Below are 26,406 nucleotides of genomic sequence, written 5' to 3' on the forward strand. Positions count from 1 at the left end.
GACAGTCCTGTTCGATCGGCCGGTTGGCTCGATCGGCCGGTTGGCTCGATCGGCTGGACTATTCGAGTGGATTGTTTCTTCCTCTGGTGTGTTTGTGTTTGAGGATTTGAACTTTTGAAGTTTTCATTGCAGCATTTGAGAGCACTGAAGTGTTCCTACCTTTCAAGTCAATCGATCGAGCGGTTCGCTCGATCGGCTAGCTCACTCGATCGGCTAGCTCACTCGATCGGCTAGGAATTTCAGAAGTGGTCCTCAACTGAATGTCACTCGATCGAACAGTCTGTTCGATCGGCTGGCATTCCCTACTACGAACGAGTTGTGAAAACGATTAAGTGTTGAAGCATAGTATCTCATGATCCGAATAGTAATGTTCACCAATCGAGTGCCATGTTCGATCGAACACTACTTCGTCAATACTATACCTCATAAGACTTTGAAAGTGTGGGACCATGTGCTAGCCGATCGGCTGGCCCGGTCGATCGGCTGGCATGTCCGATCGGCTGGGCTGTTCGAACAGCCTAGCCGTTCGGCCAGCATTTCTGACCTGGTCGGCCTTTCGTCTAACACTTGGCTGTTTGTTTATTTGTCATTCTTTCAAGGTATCTTGACAACGTGTTGAACTATGATAACCTTCGTTCCTACCTATTCCCTTGGCTCGAACAGGAATCACCCAAGTCCGGCCGGTGAACGGTTCGGAATGTCGCTTTAGAGTTTAACCCGAAATCGGTGAACCTTGTTCATAGAACCCAGATCTTTAACCTTGTAACTATTTGAATGATTAGTTAGCCGGTTCAAGCTCCGTTTCTATTGATTGAAGGCATTGAGTGTAAAAGAGTTGAGAGAAAGTTGGAGATTCCTTCTTTCAATCCTTCACACCATGGAAATGTTTAGATCTATGATAGATCTTAACTTGTTTATGTGGAAATCGGTTAGATCTAAGCTATTCATGGTTGAATGATGCCAAAGTTTGATGTTCTGCAAGAACACCATGATGACATCACCTAAGAACACTTAGATCTTGGTGATTTCACGGTTAGAATCCAAGTTTTGAAAGATAGAAAGGTGTAGAATCAAGTAATGATCAAAAACGTACAAGATTTAGAGTGAAAACTTACCAGGATTGAGAGAGATCTGAGAAAAGGTGAAGAAGATAGCTGGTTCGGTCAGAGCTTTCCAAAAATGGAAAGTATGACAATGACAACCCTATTTATAGACTTCCAAAAGGGGAAAGTGGCAGCCGATCGGCTGGGAGCTCCGATCGAGTGGGCTGCTCGATCGGCTGGCAAGATGCTAGCCGATCGGCTGGCAAGATGCTAGCCGATCGGCTGGCATGTTCAATCAGGATGCTTCCTGTTCGATCCACCACGCACTTCAAGTATTTTGCGACGATTTTCGACGTTTCGATTTCGATGGAGGATGATACGGATACGATAGAGTTCCTAGTCAAATTACTTTTAATCCCAACTACTATATCTAACATACAATCTCCTATATGTCACGTTTCGATGTCGGTTTCGATTGAGTTCGATTGCTTTTCGAGTTTCGATTCGATTTTCGATTGATTTGCTTGAATACCACATCGAACATAAAGTAAACACGCACAAGTAACACATAAGGCACACACATACGTATAACAATACCACAATTCGCATAATTCGAGTCTCGAGTTCGATTGATTGTTAGATCGGTTTGATTGCTGATTAGGTTAACTTTATCGCATTGTTACTTCCTATCATTCACAGTCGTAGATCGGTTCGCATTAAAACACATTCGATTACCTCGATTCTTGCTGATTACAACACTTACTCCACATAATACAACTAAAATATAAAATCGACTATCTACAGTCAAAGGAAGTCCAAGTTGACTTGGACTTTGACTTTGACTTTCGAAAACACGGGGTGTTACAGCCTCCCCTTGTTTAGGGAATTTCTTCCCGAAATTAGGCTCGAAGGCTACACAACACCGTGATTTACCAATTCGATGCTTCATATCTATTTATTTAAACAACTGCGGGTACTTGGCCTTCATGTCGCTTTCGAGTTCCCAAGTGAACTCCGCGCCTCGTTTGCCTTCCCATTGGACCTTCACGATCTGGATGCGAGAGCGCCTGAGTTGCTTGGTTTGGCGATCCATGATTTCGACTGGCTTTTCCACGAAGTGTAACATTTCGTTGACCTGAAGATCGTCGAGTGGTATGATTAGATCATGATCAGCAAGGCATTTTCGGAGGTTAGAGACGTGGAAAGTCGGGTGGACGTTACTGAGTTCCTCCGGTAATTCGAGTCTGTAGGAGACTTTTCCGATTCTTTCCAGAATCCTAAAAGGTCCAACATATCGAGGCGCTAGTTTCCCTTTCTTGCCGAATCGGACTACACCCTTCCAAGGTGATACCTGTAGGAGTACGTAGTAACCAACTTCGAATTCAAGGGGCTTGCGTCTTTTATCGGCGTAACTTTTCTGTCTGTTCCGCGCTTTCACCAAGTTGTCTCTAATCTGGTGGATTTTGTCAGTCGTTTCTTGTAGAATCTCGGGACCGGTTAATTGTGGGTGACCGATCTCGTGCCACACAATAGGCGATCAACATCTTCTACCATACAAAGCCTCGAAAGGTGCCATTTGAATGCTGTCATGATAGCTGTTATTGTACGAGAATTCGACCAATGGCAGGTGTTTGTTCCAACCACCGCCAAAATCTATGACACACGCTCGGAGCATGTCTTCAAGAGTACGGATCGTTCTTTCAGTATGTCCGTCGGTTTGAGGGTGGAATGCAGTACTCAGATTAAGTGACGTACTAAGGGCCGCTTGAAATGTTTCCCACAATCGCGAAGTGAACCGAGCGTCACGATCTGAAATGATGTCACGAGGCGTACCATGATTACGAATGATCTCGTCGGTGTAGATTTGGGCTAGTCGTTCCACCTTGTAGTCTTCTCGTATCGGCAAAAAGTGGGCTGATTTCGTTAGACGATCAACTATAACCCAAATACTGTCATGACCTGATGGCGTGGGCGGGAGTCTTGTTATGAAATCCATAGCTATGCGCTCCCACTTCCATATAGGTATCGGCGGTTGTTCGAGTAAGCCGGAAGGTCTTTGATGTTCAGCCTTTACTCTTGCACAAGTTAAACAGCTTCCAACGTATAGAGCGATATCCTGTTTCATACCCGGCCACCAGTACTTATAACGAAGATCCTGGTACATCTTGTCTGCACCGGGATGAATAGAATATCGGGACTTGTGGGCTTCGTTCATGATAATCTTTCGCAAATCGGTCCGCTTGGGGATCCAAATTCGGTCCAGATAATAGAATATCCCATCTGATTTGCTTACTAACTGAGCTCCATCGTGATAGATCCTCTATTTCTTCAATGTACACTCGTTAAAGCAAGCATATTGGGCTTCGCGAATAAGGGTTTCGAGATGGTGCTGGGCTTGGATGTTTCGAGTACTGAGCACGTAACTCTTTCTGCTGAGAGCGTCAGCAACCACATTCGCCTTGCCTGGGTGATAACGAATCTCACAGTCGTAATCATTGAGAAGTTCTACCCATCGGCGTTGATGCATATTAAGCTCTCTCTGGTTAAAGATGTGTTGTAAACTCCTGTGATCAGTGTAGATCGTACACTTAGTGCCATACAGGTAGTGTCGCCAAATCTTCAATGCAAAGACAACCGCGCCTAGCTCGAGGTCATGGGTTGTATAGTTCTTCTCGTGGATCTTGAGCTGACGAGATGCGTAGGCTATAACCTTGTCTCGCTTCATGAGAACACAGCTGAGACCAAGGTTAGAAGCATCACAGTAGACAATGAAGTTGTCGCTTCTGTCGGGCAGTGTAAGAATCGGTGCGTTGCACAGCATATGCTTGAGGGTTTGAAAGGCAGTCTCTTGTGCGTTTCCCCACACAAAAGGCTTGTCCTTCTGCGTAAGAGCAGTAAGCGGCACAACGATCTTGGAGAATCCCTCAATGAATCGTCGGTAATAGCCCGCTAGTCCGAGAAAAGAACGGACTTCTGACGGGTTCTTAGGCGTAACCCAGCTATTGACAGCTTCAATCTTCGCAGGATCGACATGGATACCCCGACTATTCACTATGTGACCCAGAAACTGAACCTCTTCTAACCAGAATTCGCACTTGGAGAACTTGGCATAGAGTTGGTTCCCCTGGAGTAACTCGAGAACCAAACGTAGATGTTGCGCGTGTTCGGCTTTCGATTTGGAATAAATCAAGACATCGTCGATGAACACGATGACGAAACGGTCAAGGTATGGCTTACACACGCGATTCATTAGGTCCATAAAGACCGCGGGTGCATTGGTTAAACCAAAGGGCATAACAACAAATTCGTAATGGCCATAACGGGTTCGAAAAGCGGTTTTAGGAATGTCTTCCTCCTGAATCCGTAGTTGATGATATCCTGAACGTAGATCGATCTTAGAGAAGCATGCTGCACCTTGTAGCTGATCAAACAAATCATCAATTCGGGGCAAGGGGTATCGGTTCTTGATGATTAGCTTATTCAATTCCCGATAGTCAATGCACATCCGGAACGACCCGTCCTTCTTTTTGACGAAAAGGACTGGCGCGCACCAAGGAGAGGTGCTTGGGCGAATAAAGCCTTTTTCGAGTAATTCCTGGAGTTGATTCGAGAGTTCCCTCATTTCGGATGGTGCGAGTCGATAAGGGGCTTTGGCAATGGGGTTAGCTCCAGGAATGAGGTCGATGCGAAAGTCGATATCACGACTTGGTGGTAGTCCGGGAAGATCATCAGGGAACACCTGAGGAAATTCACGAACCACCGGAACATCTTTGACTTCAACTTTCTTTTTCTTTCCCTTCTCTGCTACTACAATGTTGGCCAAGAAGGCTCGGTATTCCTTGCGGAGATACTTGCTGGCTTGAATACACGACATAAGCTTGAGACCTTTCGACGTTGTTTCACCGTACACACACAGAAGATCACCATTTGCGAGCGAGAATCGAATCATCTTTTCAAAGCACACAACTTCAGCATGGTTTTCACGAAGAAAGTCCATGTCGATTATGACGTCAAAACTTCCGAGTTGCATCGGAATAAGGTCGATTGGGAAAACGTGATTGTTGAGTTCGAGAGTACAATCACGGATTACTGAATTGACGGCAATAGTTCTTCCTGTAGCAACTTCGACTTCGAATGACGAGGATAGATAAGAGCGCTTACGACTAAGGAGCTTCTCGAATTCAAATCACACAAAGCAGTTATCGGCTCCAGTATCAAACAAACATGATGCATAAATACCATTCACAAGGAACGTACCATTGACCACGTTGTTATCCGCCTGAGCCTGGCGGGCATTGATGTTGAAAGTTCGGGCATGGGCTGCTTGCTGCTGCTGCTGAGGCTGCTGTTGTTGCTGTTGCTGCGGGGGCTCTTGCTTGACTACCCTGTTCGGGCATCTGTTGGCAAAGTGGTTAGGGTCACCACATGCAAAGCAGACTCGAGCATTGACTGCTGGTGCTGGAGCTGCTGGTTGGCCTTGAGGGGCGGGGAGTAGAGCTTGGTTGGCAGTAGCTTGAACTGGGGCTTGACGGGGACCATAACGGCAGTTCGCAGTGAAATGACCGTACAGGTTGCAGTAAGCGCAAAAACGACAAGCTAGACCCACTGGATGATGATACGAACATGTCGGGCAGAGTGGGTGAGGGCCTGTGTATGCACGCTTTGCTGGCGGTGCATTGATCACTGGAGCTGAACGCTGGTGCTGCTGCTGTTGAGCTGGTACAGTTTGCAGAGGAGTGGCGTTTGTCGCGGCAGCACAACTCTTGTTGCCGGAGCTATTGTTGTTCTTCTTCTTCCTTCTTGAGGACTTGGAGGATTGAGCAGATGAGTCGGTGGGTGTTGCAGTGGCTTGATGCAGAGACTTGGTTTGCTTATCCCAGAAACCAGACTTGACTCGCTTATCGTTGATCTCAGCGGCGAGTAGGTAGGTTTCCTCGATCGTTGCTGGCTTGGCGGCGTGAACAAAGTCGGCTACACAATCAGGTAGGGCTCGGATGTACTTCTTGATGGCTTGATCTGAGGTATTGACTTGATCAGGACAGATAATGCTAAGCTGCTTGAAGCGAGCAGTGAGAGCAGCGTTGTCTCCATCCTTCTGCTTGATTCCCCAGAACTCGTCCTCCAGCTTTTGGCGCTCATGAGGAGGGCAAAATTCTTCGATCATAATCGCTTTCAACTCCTTCCATGATAGCCCATAAGCTGCATCATTTCCGCGCTTGTTTCGTTCGGCCGTCCACCAGTCTAGAGCACGGGACTGGAAGACGCCTGTAGCATTGAGAGTACGGAGATGCTTAGGACATCCGCTCTGGCGCAGAGTGACTTCGACCGAGTCGAACCAGTGAAACACATAACCATAGATACACATAAGCACATAGAACACAGAAGCACAGAAGCACAAAACACAGACACACGTAAATTACCTAGGCATTTAGTCACTGAGGTAGTCAGAAAACAGAAACCTATCCTTCAAAGTTCGCGTGTCGTTTAAATATCGTATCGAATAGCATCATGTAGTATAGCCTAACTTAGTCGTACAGCATAGTATAGTATGATATCGTCTTAAAGTTGCGTTAACTGGATGTCGAATTGAGAGAGAACAACAATTGCGAGTCGTGTGTGTCGATAGCAAAATCGAATAACATCCCAAAACATAAGCGTAAAACAAGAAAGCACACATAAACATATAAAATCAACAAGTCATCAGAGTACACAGTTACGGTTCTCAGAATCGAAACACATAAAATCGAGAGATAGATTGTCTGCGGCTACTAGACATCGACTATCCAAGGCAACTCGACTATTCACAGTAGACTTGTCGTCACTTTCGACTCTAGAGGTCGTGTTTCTGCCTCGATTCTTGGGCATTCCACACGCGTTCCCTAGGTCATACTTGTGAGTTCAGGTCGATGGAGTCCGTCGTAGCCTTGGTGAGATGAATAAAATTCCAGAACAAACTGCTAAGGTCAGGGTTTCACCCCTTGGCTTATCAATTTTTTCCTTGTTTGTAATAGAATAAAGGAGGTTATTCGTCAAAATATGGATTTCACTCCTGATTTGGCATAACCTCCTTGGTTTGTTGGTGAAAATAATGAGATGAGCATGAATAAACGAATAAAATCAGCATAAGTCAGGCAGTTTGGTCAAGAGTTTGCGGCTTTCACACCTATTCCCAACTAAACCTACCGACTTTCATTTGAAAACTCGAGTGCAGTGATAGTGGAGGATTACAGAATAAGCACATAAACTTGGTTTGATGGTTCCTAACTATAGTCTAGGTCTCTAAGACAGCGACCCGGACTAGGTCGTGTCTAACCCAATTCCCTATAGTTATGGCTCTGATACCAATCTGTCACACCCCAACCGATGGCGGAATCATCGGGGCGCGGCACTGAGCGAAACAGATTGTCAAGAAGTTTCCACAACAACTATTATATAAATTTAGTTTAAATGACACGTCCCATACCGTGTCCCAAATAAATAACAAGTTATCACAGAAAGCAACAAGACAAGTAATCCCGTTCCGACAACTCAGATTTAATAATTACAGACAAATGTTTATTGTTCCTAGACTCCCTAGCCTTGATTTCATCACCATGCACCTAAGCATCCTAGCAACTTAAGCACCTGCCACATACGTTAAAATAAAGTCAATACATATAATGTAAAGGTGAGCATACAAGTTTGATAATAGCATATAGAGTTCCAATAGTTTACGCATAACCAGCACGTACACAGATAGCAATGATGCATGTAAATTATCGACATGGACCTATCAATACCAGTACCTGCGGGTTGACTGTCCGAGACAGTTCGCAATACATGATCACCACCGTAAATCATGCAAGTAGATTGTCCTTAACAACCCCCGTGCGAACGGGCGCTGAGTCCAAACTATAGTACTACGTTGCTAAGGCAGGTAGATAGCTTTCCAAGTGTAAACATAATAACAAGCATACATTTAATCACGTAATACATGCAATTGGTTAGCGTGCAAATAGTTTGAATAGTGTGATCGATTGTGATTTTGATAAGTAACGTATGTGACACCCAAAAGTGCTAAAGCAAAAGGGTTCGAGTATACTCACAGTGATTGATTATGGATTGAAGGGAGCGCTGAGAGTAAGATTAGCCTAAATAGTTTGATAGCACAACAATGAGTAACGTGGGAAGTAAACAAAAGTGAATGGATCGGATAGGCTGGTCGATCGAACGGCAGGTTCGATCGGACGGCCTGTTCGATCGGCTGGTATATCCGATTGGACAGTCCTGTTCGATCGGCCGGTTGGCTCGATCGGCCGGTTGACTCGATCGGCTGGACTATTCGAGTAGATTGTTTCTTCCTCTGGTGTGTTTGTGTTTGAGGATTTGAACTTTTGAAGTTTTCGTTGCAGCATTTGAGAGCACTGAAGTGTTCCTACCTTTCAAGTCGATTGATCGAGCGGTTCGCTCGATCGGCTAGCTCACTCGATCGGCTAGGAATTTCAGAAGTGGTCCTCAACTGAATGTCACTCGATCGAACAGTCTGTTTGATCGGCTGGCATTCCCTACTACGAACGAGTTGTGAAAACGATTAAGTGTTGAAGCATAGTATCTCATGATCCGAACAGTAATGTTCACCAATCGAGTGCCATGTTCGATCGAACACTACTTCGTCAATACTATACCTCATAAGACTTTGAAAGTGTGGGACCATGTGCTAGCCGATCGGCTGGCCCGGTCGATCGGCTGGCATGTCCGATCGGCTGGGCTGTTCGAACAGCCTAGCCGTTCGGCCAGCATTTCTGACCTGGTCGGCCTTTCGTCTAACACTTGGCTGTTTGTTTATTTGTCATTCTTTCAAGGTATCTTGACAACATGTTGAACTATGATAACCTTCGTTCCTACCTGTTCCCTTGGCTCGAACAGGAATCACCCAAGTCCGGCCGGTGAACGGTTCAGAATGTCGGTTTAGAGTTTAACCCGAAATCGGTGAACCTTGTTCATAGAACCCAGATCTTGAACCTTGTAACTATTTGAATGATTAGTTAGCCGGTTCAAGCTCCGTTTCTATTGATTGAAGGCATTGAGTGTAAAAGAGTTGAGAGAAAGTTGGAGATTCCTTCTTTCAATCCTTCACACCATGGAAATGTTTAGATCTATGATAGATCTTAACTTGTTTATGTGGAAATCGGTTAGATCTAAGCTATTCATGGTTGAATGATGCCAAAGTTTGATGTTCTGCAAGAACACCATGATGACATCACCTAAGAACACTTAGATCTTGGTGATTTCACGGTTAGAATCCAAGTTTTGAAAGATAGAAAGGTGTAGAATCAAGTAATGATCAAAAAACGTACAAGATTTAGAGTGAAAACTTACCGGGATTGAGAGAGATCTGAGAAAAGGTGAAGAAGATAGCTGGTTCGGTCAGAGCTTTCCAAAAATGGAAAGTATGACAATGACAACCCTATTTATAGACTTCCAAAAGGGGAAAGTGGCAGTCGATCGGCTGGGAGCTCCGATCGAGTGGGCTGCTCGATCGGCTGGCAAGATGCTAGCCGATCGGCTGGCCTGTTCGATCAGGATGCTTCCTGTTCGATCCGCCACGCACTTCGAGTATTTTGCGACGATTTTCGACGTTTCGATTTCGATGGACGATGATACGGATACGATAGAGTTCCTAGTCAAATTAGTTTTAATCCCAACTACTATATCTAACATACAATCTCCTATAAGTCACATTTCGATGTCGGTTTCGATTGAGTTCGATTGCTTTTCGAGTTTCGATTCGATTTTCGATTAATTTGCTTGAATACCACATCAAACATAAAGTAAACACGCACAAGTAACACATAAGGCACACACACACGTATAACAGTACCACAATTCGCATAATTCGAGTCTCGAGTTCGATTGATTGTTAGATCGGTTTGATTGCTGATTAGGTTAACTTTATCGCATTGTTACTTCCTATCATTCACAGTTGTAGATCGGTTCGCATTAAAACACATTCGATTACCTCGATTCTTGCTGATTACAACACTTACTCCACATAATACAACTAAAATATAAAATCGACTATCTACAGTCAAAGGAAGTCCAAGTTGACTTGGACTTTGACTTTGACTTTCGAAAACACGGGGTGTTACAGCCTCCCCTTGTTTAGGGAATTTCGTCCCGAAATTAGGCTCGAAGGCTACACAACACCGTGATTTACCAATTCGATGCTTCAGATCTATTTATTTAAACAACTGCGGGTACTTGGCCTTCATGTCGCTTTCGAGTTCCCAAGTGAACTCCGCGCCTCGTTTGCCTTCCCATCGGACCTTCACGATCGGGATGCGAGAGCGCCTGAGTTGCTTGGTTTGGCGATCCATGATTTCGACAGGCTTTTCCACGAAGTGTAACGTTTCGTTGACCTGAAGATCGTCGAGTGGTATGATTAGATCATGATCAGCAAGGCATTTTTGGAGGTTAGAGACGTGGAAAGTCGGGTGGACGTTACTGAGTTCCTCTGGTAATTCGAGTCTGTAGGCGACTTTTCCGATTCTTTCCAGAATCCTAAAAGGTCCAACATATCGAGGCGCTAGTTTCCCTTTCTTGCCGAATCGGACGACACCCTTCCAAGGTGATACCTTTAGGAGTACGTAGTCACCAACTTCGAATTCAAGGGGCTTGCGTCTTTTATCGATGTAACTTTTCTGTCTGTTCCGCGCTTTCACCAAGTTGTCTCTAATCTGGTGGATTTTGTCAGTCGTTTCTTGTAGAATCTCGGGACCGGTTAATTGTGGGTGACCGATCTCGTGCCACACAATAGGCGATCGACATCTTCTACCATACAAAGCCTGTCAAAACAAAAGAAAAACAACAAAGACAAGATTAGGATTAATCCTAAGTCCTTTGCCTAGACTCATAAGTCTAGGAATGTGCAACTGTGTCATTGAGATTAAACAAAAAAGGCTAGTGTTTAATTCACTCAACGTTGGCTCTGATACCAACCTGTCACACCCCGATTTTCCACGTATTTCCGGTCGGCCCGATGGGGAGTATCGTGACGTAGTTGATATCATCATAGTCAAATAATCATAGTTTAATGCACAGCGGAAGTCTAAAGTAATAATAATAAAAACCGAATTGAAAGTATAATAAAATATTACACAACGATTGTAAAGTGGATCCACAGGCGGATCTAAAACAGAAAGAAATATTGTTCAACAGACTTAAAGTATTAAAAGCTTGCAAGACTCTTTATTTAATACTCGGAGTTTCCAGCCCATTACGCTTAGTACCTGCACTTAACCTTTTTGGAAAATACGTCAGTTTACACTGGTAAATACAATTAACTGACTCTTTTGAAAACATTTAAGGAAAATTGATTTGAATGCACGAGGCACATATATTCTTTTATAACTTAGGACAATTATTAAAATAATCTTGTATACAGATTTATATGTTTGTCGTCCTTTCAGGACCCGGTTAGAAGAGCCGAGACAAGATTAACTGACACGCCACAAGTATGGCCCACAAGAGAGTGAGATACCGTTTTTACATACGCAACTGTCAGGTGTATGCCTACACCCCGTGCTTAAGCTGTGGCCATTTCTAATGAATGAGCCGAGGATATCCAGGACATGGTCATTAACCCCCCAAAGGCATTGCATCAAACAAAACAAATTAAAACGGTTTATGCAATTTATTAATCACATTCCGATTAAATGATTTCATACCCGACCAAGCGGTATTACTATAATACCATATCCCAAGCTCTTATAACGGAAAATAAGTCAAAAGTATTTACCTGAGCTAAAATATAATTTTATTCTCAGTCGTATGTCAATTCAGCAAGTACAGTAGCTTTTAGTGGGCTCCTAATCTGGAACGAAGGTTTTAATCACCTATTAGATTCCTAACGGGTCTTATTTAAGTTATAACTTAGACCGGTTAGTTTTAAAGAAAGGTTTACGGTTCAAACGCAAGACTAAGCGAAAACCGGATCAAAATGTGATTTATACCCAACAAGTATGAAGACTTGTATAATATGTGTAAACCAAACATATTCTGGATTTGAAGTAAAAATGATAAGGTTTGACCCGTTTTGGCTAATTCATGCAAACTAGTTACATAAACCTTACCGAACGTGTATATGCATAACGGGTAACCAAAAGAGTCATGTACAAGTTCCATAAGTTATTAAGCTTTAAATATGTTATGATATCAGTAGGATATCATCCATTATGCCCAAAACAAATTTAAAATCAATTTAAGCCCCAAATGGGTATTTTGGTCATTTTAAAGTTTATAAAAGAGGTTAAATAGCAATCTGAGGTTATGGTCTAAAACAATCAGTAAAAATATTTATTTTAACAAGTTATATCAGTAAGATATCTTACATGTGTGAAATTTATCTTTTACGGCCAAACTATGCACCGTAGGGGCATTTTGGTCATTTCACATATGCTTTAAGGGTCAAATTTGGAAATCTGAGTTCAAGACTTAAACTTACTATTAAAGTATATAAATTTATTTATAACATCAGTAGATAACAAGTCTTAGGTGCTAAATATAGTTTTAATCCATACTTATGCGCCTAAATTGCATAAAAGTCGGTATTTGACGATATTTGGTTTATTTAAGGAAATCTGGGATTTAGATCAGTCTCAAGTGTTTAAAATATTTTATTTATCATATGATATCGGTAGAAAAAGGTTTGGTATCAAAATGATATGTAAAACTTATTTTATTTATAAAAAGGGCTTTTTCGTCAATTACCGAATTTATGCTATAACACTATGTTATGGTTAGTATAAAATTTGACAAAAATTTCTAAAAATCACAAATTATTATACTATAACAGTGGGTAGAAAGTTTGGTGCCAAAAATTGGGTTTAAATAGGATTTATGTTAAAAATGCCATTTTATTAATAAAAAGCTTTTGTTTTACGATATCGAGCATAACTCTTATTTCAGACCACAAACTGATGTCAAATTTTTAGGACATACTTAAATATCATTAATAAAGGTTTTTGTCCTCTCACATTTTCAAAATTCTCATTTTAATGATAAAAGGGCATAATGGTCTATTTTAAGCATTTAACGGAACATGCTTATGAATCAGATTTTTATGGAACCTTATAGTATAATCTCATAGGGTTATACTAACATGTAATGTGGTCCCAAAGGAACCCTAAGGCATAACTAAACTAAGCTAAATCGGGTCAGAACTGAAAGTCAAAGCAAAAGTATACTTTTGCAACTTTCGGTTGCGAACCGAGCCTAATCTCAGAATTGTCGGGTTGAACATGCCTAAACATGTTCTTATATTATTTACCAAGTTATTTAAGTGTTAAAACATGTTCCATAACTTCTGCATTATCAGTTATAAATTATTTTGTAAAAACTGACCCATTTCACTTTTTATTCATAACTTTGACCCGACAATAGACTGAGAAAACATGATAATTAGGAGGTGCCCTTTTAAGGGTTTAACACCTACATAATTACCAACACAGAGCCACTTTTAATTCGAATAATGGCTGGACTATTAGTGATTAATCACGAAGTCAAAGTTTAATTACGATATCTATGACTTTTCGTCATTAAGCTAATAAAACTTTAACTATGGAAGCTAAGAACACTTACTAGAGTCCTTAGCACGAATTTTGAACTTGGGAAAGCTTCCTTAATCAACAGGAGGCTTCAGAGAGTTTGCAAGTTGGGAAAGTTCAAGTGTGAGCTCAAAGGAAGCAAAAACAAGGCCCTTATATAGTGTTTTGGATTGTCTAGGATTAATGCAAGTGTCCCTAGGATGTTACCAGATGTTCCCAGGTGTCCCTAGGCTGTTAAAACCAGTTTCACAGACCCTGGTATCGAAAAACAAGCTTGCAAAGGCGGTGGAATGGCTGTAACCTGCAGCTGCCCATTTTACTGCCCAGTTACAGGTCTTACGGACCGTAAGCCTAAGCCCTTACAGTCCGTATCCGTAATTCAAATTGTACCGCCCAGCTAGGCCATGTTACGGACTGTAAGGCGAAAGCTTTGCGGTCCGTAAATCTTCCATCAGAGATAAAAATTTTGAGAACTTTTATATTTGACCATGCAACTTTCTAAACTCGAATCTATAGTCACTTTCAGGAGGAAGGGTCCACATGATCAGGTCTGCATGATCTTGGGAGTGTTGCCATGCATTAGTATCGTCTTGGAGTCTTTGAAAAAGGCCATTGTGTGACAACTGTGTTCTGTAGTCGTGGTTCGATATAAAACAATGTTGGTTATCAACAAAACAATGTGCCTTGGTGTTATTATATGTGTTTTTGTGCTATTATATGTGTTTTTGTGTTATTACGTGTGTGTTTGTGTTTGGTAAGTTTTCAATTCAATTCGATTCCGATTTCAAGCTCTAAATCGCTTTCTGGAAGGTTATATGCGCACGGATGCGTAAATATAACCAGTTTAATGCAACAAACACTCCGGAATAGTGAAATAGGCTTAACATACCTTAAATAACCTCCACATAACTTAGAAACAAGTTTTGGATGGTTTGGTGTGTTAAAATCAACTTTGTTCGATTGCAGGGACTATTTGTGTCAAACTGCGAAACTATACCGATTTGTGTAGTAACGAACATTCCGGAACTTGATCATAAGTTAAACATACCCTAAATATCCTTTACATAGCTTAGAATTAGGCTTTGAGGAGTTCGGTATGCTAAAATAAACTTTATTGATCAATAGGGACTAAAAGCGTCAAAAAGTGCACAAGTTTTCATTTTCGCGCATATTTTGCGTTCTGAATATATCCGGACATCCAAAAATTTATGTAAGCATTAAAATATTTTATTTTAGTGTTTGGCATGATAAAATTTCATTCGTCGCTTAATTTGGATCGTTTTTGCGTTCGTTACGACTTCCGTCGTAATTAACCGAACAACGCGATCGTACGACCAAACAAACCGACATCCGAGATATTTTTGAGCATGTTTTGAGTTCCCTATACTTTAACTTCATTTTAGAGCCTTGAAATGAGGTTAACGGGGCTTAAACGTGTCAAAAATGAGCCGAAATGCAAGTTTCTGATGTGCAGGGACCTGTTTTGACAATCTGCCAAAGTTGGCCAGGCGGCCCGCGTAAGCCAAGCTTAATTCTTACACGGGGCGCGAGAGCCTGTCAGACAGAAACTTCAGATTTTGCAATCTGGGTCGAATTCAGGGGTTTTAATGCAATTTTTGCAATACCATGGGCTAAATTTGATGGTTTTCTTGTGCCCCATTGTTTAGCAATACCATGGGCCCAAGTGGAGGGTCTAGATCGAAGCTCGTTTCCCGATAAACGATCCTAACGGTTCTAGCTCTCCTATAAATACCTACCTTCATTTCATTCATTCCTCACTTGAATTCTGAGATTTTCTCTAAGTTGGAGTGATTATCACTTCATACCTGAGAAATACTTGGAATTCAATCTTGCGGGGACCCTCTGTAAGTATTCTTTCACGTTTTTCGTTCGTTTCTATCGTTAAAGTCAAACTGCGTTTGACTTTCTGCATTAACCAGTTTATGGTCAATGCGAAGTTCGTTTGAACTTCATAACGTGAGCGTAATCACGATGGTCATAGTCCCTAGTGACTATACCTACTGATTACCACGTTATCTAGACTCAGTGACGAGTCGTAGTTTCGGCCCAAATGCGTTTTCTCGCGTATTTTGTAACCAAACTACTCTAGGATGTCAAAACTGTTTGTTTTGATATCAAAAACCTGTTTTCTAACTTAACTAAACATGTTCTAGCATGTTTAGCTCGTCACTTTTTAGATTAGTGCTTATGTAGAGTCGTAAGTCAAGCGGACTAAACACGCGCCTAGACTTTCGAACACGACCCGTTTGATCGATCTTTAGGATCCGACCAAACATGTTTAGTGACCATAGTATCATAGGGAATAACCTTCCGAGGTTATACCTTATGGTCACCTAGTTTAGGTAGTCGCATGATAAGTAGTTTATATACCTTTGGTAAATTACCAAAATACCCTTTTCATACATAATTGGTAATTAAGCATATCTAACCTAAACTTTTGTCACGTAACTGATTATGTAACATAATTAAACATTTCTTGGCATATAATACTTGTCATAGGACTAGTTAGACGTCTCGAATGCGCTTTTGCGCACACGACGCGTTAAAGTAGCGTGAGCTACCTTAATGGGTCGCAATGGGTCGAAAGCACTTAGGTTAGGTTTCAATTTTAGGATGTAAGCTTTGTTAAACCATATCACATGAGTTCCAACACTCATTTGGTTTACAAGACTTCATTCTATCCGATCTTCCGATTTAGGCATCTATTGTTTGACTAGTGGTTCGATTACTAGGTGCTGTTTGATTGCTCTGGTTTACTTGAGTTTGCTTGAGTTCTATTGATTGAAGATACTTTGCACTCCATGTGAGTACATAGTTCCCCTATTTTACTGTTTTCAATTGTTTTGGGGTGATTCATATGTGCTAAATGTTTTTAAGGATTTAACGATGGTTTTCAAAACGAATTTCGATATTATAACGATGATTTCAAAAACGATTAAAACGATTTTTACTAAACTAATAACGATTTCAATAACGTGAACGAAAGTTGATGGTTGTAGTTACATAACAAATGACATTCATTAGCATTGATCAAGCCGACCAGTATTAGGTTATGGTACCATAGGATCTGACAAATCCCGTTATTGCACTGCACCCATGGTTATGTGTGGGGGTTGTGGGTAGCGACTGAATCTGATGTTTGTTAACTTACCCTTTGGTGGTTTGTTAATTCGAGAAGCGAGAAGCGAGGTGATCGAGTCACGAAGGTTTGAATGTTGTTAGCGAGACGATCATAAATAAGTTTTCACAATTAAAACGAGGATGATTTTAAACGATTAAAACGAGTTAACGATTTGGAAACGATTTGAAAACGATTTGAACAAGTTATATGAATTGGGTAAACGATTGGTTTTTGACTAGTGTTTAGATAACGGGACGGGTGTAATATGGTGAAAACATGGTAGATACGCCGCTGGTACTTCTTATATATAAGTGTTTTCAATATATTACATACCGTGGCGTTATTTAGTTCACTTGGGTAAACGATTTTGAAACGATGCCACACAAATGATGTTTTCTAAAGGTTATAAACCATACGAGTTTTTAACAAATTTTTACAAGATGTTTTACAAGTTGGTTTTCTAAATCAAATGTTTTTGGGTTAAGAAGCATGGCTATGGGATTTTACAAACTATAACCCACTTGATTTGAGTTGGTTAACTATGTTGCAATACACTTTTCAAAACAAGGTTTGTATTTTGACTCTTGTAGTCTAATAAAGTACTGCAACATATAAACGAGCCATGATTCTGATACTCTTATAAAACCTATGTACTCGCCAGCATTTCTTTGCTGACTAAGTTTTTACATATGTTTCAGGTGTTGATGCTTGATTGATTTCTAGGATGCATGCGTCACATAGGATCTGGACAAGGCCTTAGCGACATAACAACTATGATAGACGATATAAAACTAGTTTGTTCTATGTGTTAAGACGAATGAAATGATTAATTTTATCAATAAAACAAAACTATTTTGTATCCATGGTTATGAAACAATAGCTTCTGTTGCAACACTCCCTGACGTTTCCGCCACGGTTTGTTGTCCTACGTGGTCGGGGTGTGACACATTGCATGAAGAATTGTCGGATTTGCAGATGGGATTCTATTTCTTGAAACTTGAATTATTTATCACAAAATTTAACCGGATGCTTATGAAATCTTTATCAGATATTCATGAGAGTGTATTTGTATTTTACAAAGCTTTGGGAACGTTAAAAGGTCACTCAGAGGTAGAATTAACATGTTGACACTTTTAATCCCTCCAGATATCTTTTAACATGATCCAGATTTATGACACGTGTCTTTATTATATTGGACATGATTTTGCGAAGGGTTACAATTTGATTTGATAACATAAACAAAGTTGTCATGTATGTCTGATCATCATCAGTAGGAGGATTGTTATATTAAAAAAAATTAGTATGTGACAGTAGACCAGCTTAACTTATAATGCCTATATAATTTAGCAAATTTAGTCTCTCTCATTAACTTACTATTCAATTTTTGTTTGTTTTAAGAGTTAAATGCCATTTTAGTCCCTGTGGTTTGGGTCATTTTGCCAGTTTAGTCCAAAGGTTTCAGGTCAGTGATAAATATGAGGGCTGCAAGAAGATGAAACTGTGGCTAAGTCGAATAAAGGTTCCAATTGTTCTGGAAACATGTGGGAATATTGTCCGCCAGGAACATCCTGATGACCCAAGTAGGCAAAGCTGATCATGGCATCCGGAGGAAGTTAAAGACGTACTCGTGGAAAACATGGTACATACATATATACTTGAACTTGAACTTGAGATCTTGCAAGAAACTTGTGTCTTTGCCATTGATATTGAAGATGAGATCTCTTGTGGTTCTTAATCTTTATCTTGATGCTCAACGTTGACAGAGATTTCAGAAAGAACTAAGAACCCAACCAGATCTCCGCCGGAGAAGCAGATCTAGAACCTAACCAGATCTCCGCCGGTAGAACCAGATCCACCGCCGACCCCTGTGGGAACTCCGACGAACCCTACGGCGTCCAATTCGACACCATTAACGGTAATTATTTACACCATTTTTTCGATTCTAAACAAAACCCCTCTGTCAATTTGCCATGACAGAGGAGATTCAACAATCAATTTGGAGGATTTGAAATCTAGGGTGCTAGAGGATTTGGGGTTAGTTTCAGTCACCAACGCAGGTGATGGTGATGTTGGTGGTAGTCAGGTGTAGGTGATGGTTAATCGGGTGGTGGTGATGGTCGTGGTGAGGCGGTGGTGGTGAAGCGGTGGTGAGGCAGTAGTGGTGATGGTTGTGGTGGTGATGCGATGGTGGTAAGGCTGTGGTGGTGGTGGCAGTGGTGGTGATGATGCTAGTGGTGGTGGTGAGGCTATGGTGAAGATGGAGGGTGTGCAGGTGTGTGTATAATATATATGATTTATGTATTTCTTTATTCATTATATATAAACAGTGTCACGACCCTCGACCCCAGTTTGACCCAGTTCAAGAGCCGTGAGGCAGGAATCCCGTGGTATCTAATTTAGGTGACAACGGAAGTCTTTTAATACAGGATCTTTTAATACTAAAAATGCCCGTTTAATATATTATATAAAGTTCTAGGGATAAAATCCCATAATTTACAATAAGATGATTTCACAGGGAAATCTTTATTTCTCAAAACATGTTTCTTTATTTATTCACATTGAGCCACTTCTCTGAGCTTGTAGTGCTTCACCACTTTTCTTGGATCACAACAGATCACTTGAAACATGTTTGAAAAAGGTTTTGTCAGCGGGGAAATACTGAGTGAATCATTCTTGTTTATGTAAAATCATAGTTAGTTATAATTTACAGTATTAAGAGCGATTACAATGTTTTTGATATCAACCAACTACCCACAATATTTGTCACTCGACTCGTTTCAGTGACTGTGGTCATATCACTGTTGGGTCCGTTCACCCACAAGTGACGTCAATCACTAATAGGTCCGTTCACCTAAAAGTGACGTTTCATGAATTAGGTACGCTCACCTAAACTGATAACACTAGTAATGTGCACAATACCCCACATACCGGCTGTAATTTGGTGATTACAAAGACTTAATCCCTGTAATTATAACTTTGGAAAATAATTTGGAGTATTGTAAAACAGTTGATAAAAAGAGAATGACTCACATTGCAGATTTAACGAGCAAAGTATAAGCCTACTGATTTGCCTTGATTAACCTAATTTAAATAACAATGCACACACAAACGGTTAGTAACTAATACAGCAGTTACGTCAATTCACGAGATTAAACCCTCACAACAATTAGTAAAGTGTAATACTTAATAATTCAACGGATTCACAACGAATAACAGAGCATAGTTCGAATTCGAACAGCACTCAAATATTCAAGTTGAAATCACGATGAATAATAAAGTATAAGCTCAATTTGAGCAGCACTTAAACAATCGTTGGATAGTTATAATCGATCGGACGTTGAATCGTAATAGCGATCGAGTTATTACCCTGATTGTGGCAGCACTTCGTGAATTAGTGTGTGTTGTGGACTGATTCTACTATAACTCGACGTACACAGAGAATTTTTACGTCGTTTCAATCACAGAATGCAAGTGCCAATGTCGGCTATTTATACTGATTTTTGGACACGCTTACGGACCGTAAGCCACTTCCCTTACGGTCCGTAAGGGAAGCAGTCTATATATAGTTTAGCCAGGTTCGGGACTAGCTATGCTGAGTTGACAGTTTTCAATTTTTAAAATTTGACAACGAGATTTATTGATAATCGTTACTAGGATTTTACGCCCCCCCCCCTGAGTTTTAGGGGCTCTGATCCTGATTCCAATTGTTCTGGAAATTTTAGGGTTTATGCAGAATCACTCGGGTTTCTCAATTAGGGTTTCCTTTTTTATTAATTATCATCCTAAGTATTACTTTTAGTGAGAGTTGTTACATCCTCCCCACCTTAAGAAAAATCTCGTCCTCGAGATTTACTGGAATAAATGAGGATATTTGCGCTTCATTTCTGATTCTAGCTCCCAAGTGTATTCCGGTCCTCTTTTTGAATTCCATTTAACCTTGACCAGCACTAGTCGTTTGTGCTTGAGAAACTTAACTTTTCTATCTTCGATTTGTAGTGGTTTTTCTACGAATTTCAGCTTTTCGTTTACCTCTATATCTTGAAGAGGTACTACCAGGGATTCATCTGATAAGCATTTCTTGAGGTTAGATACATGAAATACATCATGTACTCCAGCTAGTTCTTCTGGTAGTTGTAAGCGATAAGCAACTGGTCCTATTCGTTGTATTACTGAAAATGGTCCTACATACCTTGGACTCAGTTTTCCTTTCTTACCGAATCGTACTACTCCTTTCCAAGGAGAAACTTTCAATAGTACTTTGTCTCCGACTTGAAATTCTAATGGTTTGCGACGATTGTCTGCATAGCTTTTCTGACGATCTCGAGCCGTTTTCAGTCTTTCCTTGATCTGAGTTATCTTGTCAGTAGTTTCTTGTACAATCTCAGGACCTGATAATTGACTTTCTCCTATTTCTGCCCAACAAACTGGAGTTCTGCACTTGCGTCCATACAGTGCTTCAAATGGAGCAGTTTCAATGCTTGAATGATAACTATTGTTATAGGAGAATTCAATTAAAGGTAAATGGTTATGCCAATTACCACCAAAATCTATTACACATGCTCTGAGCATGTCTTCCAAAGTTTGTATTGTCCTTTCACTTTGTCCGTCGGTTTGTGGATGATATGCAGTACTCAGATTTAGTCGGGTTTTCATTGCTTTCTGAAAACTAGTCCAGAAATGGGAAGTGAAACGACTATCCCTATCTGAGATAATGGAGAGTGGAACTCCATGTAAGGATACTACTTCATCTACGTACAACTTGGCCAATCTTTCCATGCTAAAGGTTTCTTTCATTGGTAGAAAGTGAGCTGATTTGGTTAATCGATCCACAATTAGCCAAATCGCATCATTACTTTTCTGGTTCTGGGTAACTTAGTAACAAAATCCATTGTTATGAGTTCCCATTTCCATAATGGCATTTCTAATTGTTGTAGTAGTCCTGAAGGTTTCTGATGTTCGGCTTTAACTTGTGAACAGGTTAGACACTTAGATACGTATTCGGCTATATCCTTTTTCATTCCTATCCACCAAAAATTATTCCTAAAATCTTGGTACATCTTATTGTTTCCTGGATGTAAAGTATACCTAGATTTATGAGATTCTTCTAAAATCTTTTTACTTAATTCTCCCTGCTTAGGTACCCAAATTCGTTTCTTGTGGAATTTCCAAATTCCATCATTTCCTTATTCCAATTCTTTTATGTAACCTTTCATTCCTTCAGCAACGTCCTTGATTGTTGTTTCCTGAATTTCCTTCAATTGCTCCATTAAATCTACTTGTAGATTTAATCTAAGAGCACGGAATCGCTTTTGCTTCTCATGATATTTACGACTTAAGGCATCTGCGACTACGTTTGTCACACCCCCAAAATACCACATGCGGGAACACCGCGGAATGTGTGACGCATCAGAGTTTGAGCCACCAATCACATTGAATCAATGATAGATATTTAAATAAAACATGTCATTAATTACCAATAGTAAATGTCAGTCATAAGATTAAATCAAAAAAGTTGTGTAGCGGAAGCATATAGTAAATCGTTTAACAACTGTTTCATAATATATGTTCAAAACCAATGTATCAGATATATGTTAATCCATGAGCCTCGATCCATGACCACTCCATCACTCCCAGATAGCAAGTCCATGTCCCAAATTCTAACGACCTGCAAGCATGCAGACAAGTGTGTCAGACGACGCTGGTGAGTTCAAAGTTTTGTTAACGTGCTTAGTTACCAGATGTGTGTATAAGACAGTTCAACGTTTTGTTTTGATGTTGTTATTACTTGATTACCGTATGTGGCGACTAGATGTGAATGCCCAACCCCATTGCCTCCATTTAGGCATTGGTCATGAGGTCAAGGTATCAAACAACCTTGAATAGATGTAAGGGGTCTTATATGTACACGATGTGAATGCCCAACCCCAATGCCTCTAAATAGGCATTGGTCATGAGGTCCAGGTAATTAGTTCACGCCCGTCCTTTCGGCCCGGTGTGAGGGTGCCAATCCTAATAGCGCTATCAACTAAATACCTCGTTGCTTCTTCAGCAACACGGTAGATGTATGGGGTCTTACATGATTTATACTGTGTTCAATAACCAACATCCCAAATAAACAGTTTACCCAGTTTTCCCTTCAGAAACGTTTACCAGATGTCCCAAACCACCGGGACGCATGCTTAGAAAAGTGCAGTGAACTCACCTTAGATTGCTCGGCGTGTTATGTTACCCGTTTCCCAGTTGGTCAACCAACCCTACCGTGGTTACCAAGATCAGTCAGTGTCATGTAAATATAAAACATGTGTTCTTTTCATTTAGTACATAGGTTACAAGTAAACAACATGCATAATATTACTCATGTTGTAGCAAATATCCAAATCACAACACTAATTCATATAACGCCATAATCCATGTTGGGTATTTTGATTATCATTACAGTGAACATACAACTTATAACTAGTAATCATACAACATAGTTATCCGTAACACTAGGTACCTTATTAATTCACCGGTTCATATGTGTATATATCATATCGTTATACAAGTTAATATATCATTATCTTGATTCCACAAATTACTGGCCCAGTCCAACAAGTTGTAACATGTACGGCCCAACGACGGTGTGTTGTTTGGACTGCCTACAACTAGGCCCAGCCCAATTGTTACGCGGCCGCACCTCTACCCCGGCCCCTTTGCCGCCCAAGTAATACCTTGATGGGCCTCATGTTTACATAATTTGTTACTCACACCCGGCCCATCGCCCTATGTTTGCTACGGTTCGAACCAGTAACCCAAAATGAGTTTGTAATTTATAAATTCCATCTTCACTATTTTATCTAAATCCCTTTTTATTCACCAATCCGTTAAACCCACGTACAAAATCATTTAGCAATCAGAATTCATGTGTTCACTTATTTTAAACAATAATGCCTCCTATCAATCGGATTACTATTAATCTATAAAGCTAGCAACAAGGATTCACTCCCTTCATAATCATTAACCAATCAATACATCATACAGTATACAGAATGTTTCACAACCATGTTCATTATTAATGCACATGAAGAACCTCATGCAGATTATAAGTAATCACAAACATACCATTCAATTCATTCAATCCATGCGTGATACTAACATAAGCTAGTCCATCTATTCAATCCGTACATAACACAAATCGAACATACTGTGATCACCTTCATTCCATACATATATATTAATATGCACTAGGCAATTCTATATTAATTAATAATAACCATCACGATCACCTTCATTCCATACATACATATTAATATGCACTAGGCAATTCTATATTAATTAATAATAACCATCACGGTTCCACATAGCCATGGTGATCACATACATAAACATCATATTGCATACGTATACACTTTTGTTACACAAACTCACACGTGAACAAGATTAATAATTGTGAATTAAGAATTTATGTAAACATGAATCTACTAACCAAATAATGCTTCGATGAAGGGGAAATCTCCTGCCGCACGCACTCTTGGAAGAAGTAGGGTTTTATTGGAGTTTTGTGCTAAGCAGGAAACATAATACGTACACATAGATATTAAGGGTTTGGGCGGTTAACCCTTTTTGGCCGAAATAATGGGGTTAAGCCCATGTACTTGGGCTGCCGAAACTAATGGTAAAGCTGCCAACGTAATGGTCAAGGGTGGCGGGTTTGGGCTTTTACTTCAGTCATGTTTGCTTCGGGCTTCAAGAGTTTGGGCTGACCCAATAGTTAGAACGATAAGGATTATAAAACATATAGAATAACACATAAACAACCCAAATATAAAACATATAGTATAACGGGGTTATAATGTGTGTTTGGTTTAACAGGATTATAATAGTACCTATAGTACCTAACATAACAACGGTTGACACGGTCACACTTATGAACGAAGAATAATGAGAAACATAAATACGAGATCACACGATACTAACCTTGAAAGTTCGGGTTATCACATCATCCCCAACTTGAGAGAAATTTCGTCCCGAAATTTGATAAGCAATCCAAAACAGCTCGGTGTTAGATCAGGATGACTGTGGAATTTTCCCAGGTGCCACATCATCCCCAACTGGAAAGGGAATTTCGTCCCGAAATTCGCCAATGATATCAGAAGTTGATACAACCGTTCGAACCACTGAGAATACTAGAGCTTACTAAAATCATCGCGTTCCCACATGAACTCTGGTCCACGTCTTGAGTTCCATCGAACTCTCACGATTGGAATTCGACTATGATAATGAATCTTGACGTCCTGGTCCATGATTTCAGTAGATTCCTCAACAACTGCAACTTGTCATTAACCTTAGACTCTAATAGGGGTATCACAAGCGTTTCGTTGGACAAACACTGCCTTAGATTCGAGACATAAATGATATCGTGTACGTTACCCGATTCGTCGGTAACTCGAGTTTGTAGGTTACGTTACCGTTTCTTCCCAGACTGTTGAATGGTCCATCGTGACGTCAATTAAGTTTGCCATGCTTCCCAAGCATTCCACACCCTCCCAGGGTTTGAGTTCCAGTATGACACGTTCTCCTGCAGCGAACTCCCAGTGTCTCCTTAGTTATCAGGTTTCCTAGCGGTCACACCTTTTCACCACAAGATTTCCAATCTAGTTAATTTTCTCAAGAGTTTCGAGTACAAGTCATGGGCCTGTGATTAGGTTGTCGCCCACTCTAGTCTAGCAAGGAGATCGGCATTATCGTCCATACAATGCCTCAAACAGAGCTGTCTGATTACTAGAATGGTAACTACGGCGGTAGAGCTTAACCAAAGGTTACTAAAGTCGATCACACACATGTTCGCAGCATGTCCTCGAGTGTCTGGATGGTTCGTTTACTTTAACCGTTTGCCCCATGCTCATGTCTAGACGTGTGTCAAGGGTGTTGTGTGTTGTCCGTCATAAATCAAGTATAGACCAAAATTAGAGGTAACAGGAGTGGGCACCTCATGCCTAAAAGCCGCCTCTCTCAGAGGAACTATCACCCCTGTGAAGACTCGCCAGTTTCCTTGGTTGTAAGAAAGTGTGCCGGTTGCTGACACGACTAGAAGGTTTTTGAAATTCCACCTTAACTTTCGCACAAGTCAAACATCATTCACACACATTTCTAGGTGGCCTTCATGCCCGATCACAGACACAGGATTTATAGATGCTAATACCTCTCATCGAAACCCAGACGACTATAATACCAAGACCGGTGTGCTTTTCTCAACACAAGTTCCCTGCGGTTGTTGTATAGCGGGGTTCATATCGTTCCATGAAGTAGCAAATATCGTCCGACCTGTCAACGTTTGCCTCTCAATGCCCCGTATGGGTTTAACTTTCAAATTCTCTTCCTTCAGTCCTCCAGTTTGAACAGAGCGAGTCTGATTAGGTGAGTTAGAGTCGATAGTGAACCGCAAAGCTCGTGCACGTTCAGGTTTCACAGTCGTAATCATTCAAAAATTCCATCCAGCGATGCTATTACATGCTTAGCCCTTCTGAAACAAGGGTACACGGGGGGCCCTTGTGATTGGTCTAAGTAGTGCATTGGGTACCGTCTAAGTAATGCCTCCAGCTCCAATCCAAGATCGTGGCTTCCACCCCAAGTTGTGAATCGTGCAACTCTTCTTGTT

Source organism: Helianthus annuus, chromosome 17 (assembly GCF_002127325.2).
Source record: "Helianthus annuus cultivar XRQ/B chromosome 17, HanXRQr2.0-SUNRISE, whole genome shotgun sequence".
Taxonomy (NCBI): Eukaryota; Viridiplantae; Streptophyta; class Magnoliopsida; order Asterales; family Asteraceae; genus Helianthus; species Helianthus annuus.